Source organism: Gossypium hirsutum, unplaced genomic scaffold (genome assembly GCF_007990345.1).
Source record: "Gossypium hirsutum isolate 1008001.06 unplaced genomic scaffold, Gossypium_hirsutum_v2.1 scaffold_1123, whole genome shotgun sequence".
Classification (NCBI taxonomy): domain Eukaryota; kingdom Viridiplantae; phylum Streptophyta; class Magnoliopsida; order Malvales; family Malvaceae; genus Gossypium; species Gossypium hirsutum.
The window spans coordinates 1-8,537 of NW_024403459.1; the positions used below are offsets into that span (position 1 = coordinate 1).

Sequence of the window (8,537 nt, forward strand, 5' to 3'; positions counted from 1 at the left end):
TAATCCGTGAAAGTCTGAAGGTAGCCACGGATCGTCAGAAGTCGTACGCAGATTTGAAACGAAAAGACATCGAGTATCAGGTGGGAGACAAAGTGTTCCTTAAGGTTTCACCTTGGAAAAAGATACTCAGGTTCGGCCGTAAGGGCAAGTTGAGCCCAAGATTCATTGGGCCGTACGAAATCTCCGAACGAGTTGGTCCGGTTGCATATAGATTGATTTTGCCCCCGGAGCTTGAAAAGATTCATGACGTCTTTCATGTTTCGATGCTTTGACGCTATCGATCTGATCCATCGCATATAATTAGCCCATCAGAGGTTGAAATTCAAGTCGACATGAGCTATGAAGAAGAACCGATGCGTACCCTAGCTCGTGAAGTGAAGGAGTTGCGAAACAAAGAGTTCCGCTAGTAAAGGTGTTATGGCTCAAACACGGGATCGAGGAAGCTACTTGGGAGACCGAGAGCTCGATGAAAGAACGATACCCAAACCTATTTACCGGTAAGATTTTCGGGGACGAAAATTTCTTAAGTGGGGGAGAGTTGTGACAGCCCAAAGTTGACCCTAGTCGGGAAGTGGTTTCGGGACCGCTAAACCGAGTCACCGAAATGTTTGAATTTGATACTTATTGTCTAGAATATGTAATTATGAATGTGTGAAAATTTCAAGCTTCAATTTGGTCGATTTCATGTGAATTTAGTCAATAGGACTTATGTGAGAAAATTCTAAAATGTGATAGGTCAATGTGTGAGGACCTATTAGTGCATGTGGACAAAGGGGGGACTTGCATGTCAAATTCCCCCCCTACTAGTAGTGGCCGGCCATGACAAGCATGGTAGACCAAGTTTGATGGCCAAGACATGTCATAGACATGTTTTGTTGGTGCATCATGGGTGGAAAAAAATAAAATAATAGGCATGGAAATTAAATAATGAAAAGGAGTATGATGATTACACAAAAAAAAAGTGTGTAGTTGATTCTTTTCCCCCCCCCATTGCCGTGAGCTAAAGAAAAGAGAGGAGAAGATCTTTGTTCATCCTTTTCTCACCTTCATTTAGCCTAAATTAGAAAGAAAAACAAAGAAAAAATTTTGTCATCCTTTGGTTCATCCTTGGCCAAAAATTTTAAGGAGGAAAGAAGAAGAAATGTGAAGAGATTCGGCCATGCATGTAGCTAGGCTAAGGTATGTTTGATGATGTTCCATGAGATGCATGCATGTTTTAGTTGTTAGCTTGAGTTCTACCTAGCCCATGGTCTAAATCTTGCTATGTGATGGAATTGGCACTTGACCATGGATGCATCATTCTTGGTTGGTGTTTGATGTTGTGGTGATGAGGCATGAGGATGAGTTAAGATTCAGCCTAGGTGGAGGTTGTGTTAATGCCATTGCATGCAAAATATGAAGCTTGTTAATGATGCATGTGATGATGGCTTGATGATTCTTGAACCTCCTTTTTAGCATTTTTGTGTGAGCACATATGTGCATTGGTTGCTAAATGGAGAAGAATCGGCTAGCAAGATGTGTGCTAAGGCCGAATGTAACTTTGCATGTTAATGAGCAATGCATGTGTTAAATTGATGAAAAGGGGGAGGATGCTTTACTAGTGTGTATATGTGTGTATTAAGTGTTGAAATCGATCCCAAAAATAGACATGCATATTCGGCCAAGGGGAAAGAAATTAGCTAATATGTTGTGTTGATGCATGATTATTGCATGTATGAGACTTTAATGTCTAATGTATAAATATGGGCTAAGTGCCTTGTGTTCATCTTTTTGATGCCTAAATGATGAAATCAATTTATTTGTTTAATTAAGCTCAAGAGCAAAGGGGAAATAAATCCGATAAAGGGAAGGAAAAAGTGGTCGAATAGTTAGCGGAATCGTTCGACAACACCCGAGGTAAGTTCTTGAGTAAGAGAGCTTAAATTACGATGTGATTAAATCATGCTCTATGTGTGGCTATTGAGCCGAATGTGCAAGGACGATATGTGCCTTGTGTTTGAGTTTCGCAAATGAAAATGAAATATGAATGTGCCATGAATTATTGTTAGATGTGCATGATTAATTGAATGCTGTCCGGGCTAAGTCCCGAAGGCTTTGTGCTAAGTGAATATATCCGGACTAAGATCCGAAGGCTTTTGTGCGAGATACAAATTCCGGGTTAAGCCCCGAAGGCCTTTGTGCGAGATACTAAATCCGGGTTAAGTCCCGAAGGCATTCGTGCGAGTTGTTAAATCCGGGTTATGTCCCGAAGGCATTGTGTGAGTTACTAAAACCGGGCTATGTCCCGAAGGCATTTGAACGAGGAGCTATATCCGGTTAAATCCCGAAGGTACGTGATTTGGTAACGAATGAGCTTGCTGTAAAATTCCAGCGAATACTCGAAAAACATCCCAATATGGGGATATGTTACGTATGTGTTGAATTTAATCGAGCCCTTACAAATAAACGTTCGCTCAGTTGATAAACGAGCTACCGGCCTTCGGCTAAGTTAGTCTATTATGTATGTACATAAGGGTTGTTAATGTTGTGAAGCAAGTTTGATATCGGTAAATTGCGTATTGTGAAATATTCCGTTTAGCTAAATGTGTGTTATTCTTTGTTTATGCTGGAATTCCTTGCTCAAAACTTACTAAGCATAAATTGCTTACTCGTTACACTGCTCCTCTGTTTTATAGATTTTTGGTTCTCCAGCTATCGGACTCGGGATCTTGAAGTCGAAGTCGCCCACACTATCAAAGGCTCTTTTGGGTACTATTTTGGTTGAATTTTGATATGGCATGTATAGGACTACCCATTGTTGTTTTTCGAGTACTTTATGAAATGTATAAGTGTACAGCCATGCGAAAATGGCTTGTAGAAGTGGAGTATGGCATTAGACCATTCGTGTTTATGAATGTATAGATGGTTTCATGATGTAACTATAGTTGGAATGGAAGTGTTGAGCAAATGATCAGCCATTGGAATGGCTAAGTATGATCATATGTGGGCATATGTATGACAAGGCCCTAGTTGGTCCATGAAACCCCGAAAATAGGTAAGGTTTACTTTGAAAACAGAGGCTGACAGCAGCAGTGGTGTGGATTGGAAAATCACAAGAATTCGTAGGAGTGGAATTAAATAGTGAATAAATTATGTAATCTAACCTTGATGAATCTACTTTCATATGAAAGTAACGAAACAATCATATGAACAGTACAGTAAGAGATATTCAGGTTCTTGTGGAACAGGGCCAGAACAGTTTCTAGATTCCCTGTTCCAACTTTGGAAATTCACTATAAATTGACCAGAGATAATTAGGGTCATACCATATATGTATGGATTCCTCTCTGAGTCTAGTTTCCATAGAAACAAACGGCATCAGTATTGAAGCTCTGTGCAGAGAGATATCCAAGTCGTAATGGGAAAAGGTCAGTGTAGTCGACCCCTGTAACATGGGAGACTTTGACTAATAAACTGTACTAATTGGCCTGACCAAAATTCTAGAAAAAAATACATAGGTGGGGACATGAGTCTCGTTTCAGGGAAAAATCACAAAACTGATTTTCGAGTTGTGAAACTCAAGATATGATTTTTGAAGTGACTAGTACTCAGACTGGGCAGTGTCTGGAAAAATTTTTCAAAGTTTGTTAACATCTCGTGTCCGACTCCGGTGTCGGTCTCGGGTTCGGGGTGTTACATCTTCCAACCATTTCATCTCTATTCGGCTACCAAAAAACTTCTCCAACACCTTGCCTACTAGTGCATCACAAATGTCGTTCAAATCGCCAATCTTTACGATTGGCCTATCCACCGATAAATTGATTTATAACGATACGTCCCCAAGTGTGATTGTACACTCATTGCATGAAAGATGGAATGTGTGTCTTGGGTCTCTATCTTTCCACCAATGCGTTGACAAATGTGGGATCCAGTTTTCACCCCCTTAGCATATAAGACACATGCAAAATCCCATCTCTTACAAGTCTTCTTCAATTACACGCATTGCCCTCGCAAATAAATTGAGGATGTACGTCTCTAAAATTCGATCTTCGGCCTAATTATATAAACATAAAAAAAAATTATAAATTTAACTATATTAACAACTTAATAATGAACTTAATTAAAATTAAAAAATTAAAAAATATTTTCTTACCATTTGTAATTAAATGCACAAAATGTGCTTGCTATCGAAATAAATTAGCAGAATTGTCATTATAAAAACCAATTAAAAACAAATAAGTTACGAAATATAAAATTAAAAGAACAACATCTTTAGAAAAATTATCTTTTAAAAACTGAAAACTGAAAACTAAAAACTTTAAAAATTAAGAGAATTAGAAAAATGAGATTTGAATGTAAAAAGAAAAATTAACTTGAATTTATATAATAAATAAACTAGCTGTTTTTAGCCTATTTCCATTTTTTTAAAATACATATTTCTCTAGTTTAGCTAATATAAATAACTGAATTAATTATAAATATTAAAAAGCTAAAATTTGAATTATTTTTTAATTTCGTAATAATTTTCAGAAAAAATAATTACTATTTTTAAAGGATGAAATTAATATCGCATAAATTGTATTATTTTTTAAAATAGATAAACCGAATATGTGTGAGAAAAACCAAGTTTATCCATTCTGCGTATATGGGAAGATAAGAATAAACAGGACAAAACAAACTCTAAAGGTCAAATCCCACTCTGTCTCAAAAACTGCCACGTCATCACTATATCCATTCCCCAAGTCCCCGCGCTAACTTAACGACTTTCCTTTCTTCCAATAAAAAATTGGCATGTCACCATGACTTTTATGTTTAAATTACTCAGTCCCCTCCTTTTCTTCACATTTTCAGAAGACAAACCACCGCTTAAAAAAAATAATAATAATCCCCCGTTGTCGTAAAAACATGAACCCAAATCAGACGGTGGAGGATGAATCGCATCCGTACATCACCTCCGCGAGCCGCCGTATCCAGCTTCTGTCCCTTCACCTGACCCCGCCTCCACCTTCTCAACCTTCACCCCAGCTCAACATGCTAATATGCGCCAAGGCGGCCAATAAACTGGAGGTTGACAAAGTCTCTCTCTCAACCTACATGAGAGGGAAAAACAGGGATATTCAAGAGAAAATCATTGAATTTTTCGAGTCAAGGCCCGATTTACAAACACCGGTCGGGGTTTCAATGAATGAACATAGGGAGCTTTGTATGAGACAGCTGGTTGCGTTGGTTAGAGAAGCAAAGATCAAGCCTTTTAGATATATTGTTGATGACCCTGCTAAGTATTTCGCCATTACTGAAGCTATTGGGAGTATTGATGTATCTCTTGGGATCAAACTTGGCGTCCAGTTTAGGTATATTAAAGATTCAATCTTGGTTGCTTTTTGGAGTTTGGGTATTTAAATTTATGAAAGTTATTCATTTTTAAGTTTTGGAATCTATGGTGTTTTTTTTTTTTTGAGGAATTTATTGGTTTTGGATTAATCGTAGTGAGTTGGAATGCTTAAAATTGTGCAGTCTTTGGGGAGGTTCAGTGCTAAACTTAGGAACTGAAAAGCATAGGGATAAATATTTTGATGGAATCGACAATCTGGATTATCCTGGGTGTTTCGCCATGACAGAACTACACCACGGTAAGCTCTCTGTTTCAACCATGACAATCTGGATTTCTTGTTATAAATTATGGTGGTGTTTTTTATGTATAAAAAACTAAACTGTGAAATTTATGTGGATTTTGAAAGGCTCAAATGTACAAGGTCTTCAAACCAGGGCAACATTTGATCCAGTTACAGATGAATTCATCATTGACACACCAAATGATGGAGCCATCAAATGGTGGATTGGGAATGCTGCAGTTCATGGCAAATTCGCAACAGTTTTCGCTAAACTCATTTTACCAACTCATGACTCCAAAAAAGTTTCCGATATGGGAGTCCATGCTTTCATTGTCCCAATAAGGGATTTAAACACTCTCCAAACACTTCCCGGAATCGAAATCCACGATTGTGGCCATAAAGTTGGCTTGAATGGAGTTGATAATGGAGCACTGCGATTCCGTTCGGTTCGAATCCCCCGAGATAACCTTCTTAATCGATTCGGCGATGTTTCTCGAGATGGAAAATACACTAGTAGTCTCCCTACTATAAACAAACGTTTCGCTGCCATGTTAGGTGAACTTGTAGGTGGGAGGGTCGGCCTTGCATATGCTTCCGTTGGCTTCCTCAAGATTTCGGTCACTATCGCTGTTCGATACTCCTTACTACGCCAGCAATTTGGTCCTCCCGAACAGCCTGAAGTCAGCATTCTAGATTATCAATCACAACAGCACAAGCTCATGCCGATGCTGGCTTCATCGTATGCATTTCATTTTGCTACTCATTATTTGGTCCAGAAATATTCGGAGATGAAGAAGATGCACGATGAACAACTCGTTGCTGATGTACATGCACTTTCCGCAGGCCTTAAGGCCTACGTGACATCATATACAGCAAAGTCATTGAGTACCTGCAGGGAAGCCTGCGGAGGCCATGGATATGCCGCTGTCAACCGGTTTGGTAGCTTGAGGAACGATCACGATATTTTCCAGACATTTGAAGGAGACAACACAGTACTTATGCAACAGGTTTCAGACAAATCAACCTTGCTTGAAAACTTACAATGTCTTTTTTCAGTTTTCCTTCATTAGACCTTGAATTTGCTTTTTGATACAACTTAATGGGAATTCTTCTTGGGATCTATCTAGGTAGCTGCTGATCTATTGAAGCAATATAAAGACAAGTTCCAAGGTGGTTCTCTTTCTGTTACATGGAACTACTTGCGAGAATCTATGAACACATACTTGTCGCAGCCGAATCCTATAATTGCTCGATGGGAAAGTGCTGATCACTTGCGAGACCCTAAATTCCAGTTGGATGCCTTCAGGGTGAGTGTTATCTTTGTTATTGTAGATTATCGTTTCATAGTGTAAATTGTAACAATAAGATTTCTCCAATTTTGGTTTTTAGTACCGAACCTCAAGACTGCTCCAAAGTGTAGCAGCACGGCTCCGGAAGCACTCGAAAACTCTAGGCAGCTTTGGTGCTTGGAATAGGTGCCTGAATCACCTTCTGATGCTTGCAGAGGCTCATACTGAGTCTGTCATCCTTGCAAAGTTTATCGAAGCTGTGCACAAGTACATCCTCAACTCTAATATTTTCCGCTTGCCATGCGCATACTTTCTGAGTTTCTAACTGAGCTTGAATTGAATTCCAGTTGTCCTGATGCAAGTAGTAGAGCTGCTTTAAACTCGTTTGCGATCTTTATGCGCTGGACCACATCTGGAACGACATAGGAACTTACCGTAATGTTGATTATGTTGCTCCTAACAAAGCCAAGGTATAGAGTTCAAATCAGAAAGAAGTAAGAGCATATGTCCCAAGTATTGGTGTTTCATTAGTAACTCTGTTTCCTTTATGCAGGCAATCCACAAGCTCACAGAGTACCTATGTTTTCAAGTGAGAAACATTGCAGGGAACTTGTCGATGGATTCGATCTTCCGGCATCTGTTACACGAGCCCGATTGCGATGCATCAGAAGCATATGCGCAGTACACGCACCATATTGGTTCTAATGACTTGCCCCCCGCCCCCCCACCCCCCAACCCAAAAAAGAAAATATGCAATGTCAATCGCCATATGCAAATAAATTTAACCCAAAAAGATACCCAAGTGGTTTCCTTGACTGATAGGAATTTTTTTTAGCCTTTTTATCATATTATTTTCATGAAAAAAAAATCAATGTAAAATATATTTTATTTATGACAAAATATTTAATAATTATTATTAGTGGAATGATAAAAAATTTGTGTTCAAATTTTGTTTGAAGACATCATTTTTAAAAACTTGAAAAGATAAAAACACCATCATAATAAATAGAAATTAATATTAGTTATTATTTGAAAAAATAAATAAAATTTTTACCAATTTAGCTAACGTTCACTTTAGAGAAAAGCTATATGACAAGTATAAATATGTGACCATTGTGTTCATTAACATGATAGATTGTTAGTTAGTGCTCCTATTGAAGGATGTTGACTGCAAGTAAATGTATATATACCATTATCTTTTTATATGGTGTTTCATTACCGTTCTTTATAAAATTTCATGTTTTTTTTTAATGCTAAATACGCCTATAAAATCTTTCAACCAAATTTTGAAGCTATACATTTTGAAACTTTACATTCAATAATTATTTATTGTAATAGAAATAACTTTTTAAAATTTATTAAGAATACTGATAAGTCTTCGCCAAAATTCTTAATAAAAACCATTTTCTTATAATAAAATAATTTTAAAAATCATCTATAAAATAATTTTGTTATGAATATCTTATTAAGTGGATGTTTATTATGATCAAGATAAAGTTTTGGAGTACTTTAAATTCTAATAGTTATTAGAATTAGATCTCTATTTCTTCTATACTTCTTATGCCTATAAATAGAGAATATGATGAAGCATTGTAATCACCTCTTTTGATCAATAAATTACATTCTATATTGCTTTTATATTTTCTTTGTTCTTTAT

At 37.3% G+C, this 8,537-nt stretch overlaps 1 pseudogene; it reads left to right on the forward strand.

Moving 5' to 3' along the window:
- The first annotated feature begins 4,813 nt into the window (after positions 1-4,813).
- Positions 4,814-7,787, forward strand: LOC121227597 (acyl-coenzyme A oxidase, peroxisomal-like; annotated as a pseudogene).
- The last annotated feature ends 750 nt before the right edge of the window (positions 7,788-8,537 follow it).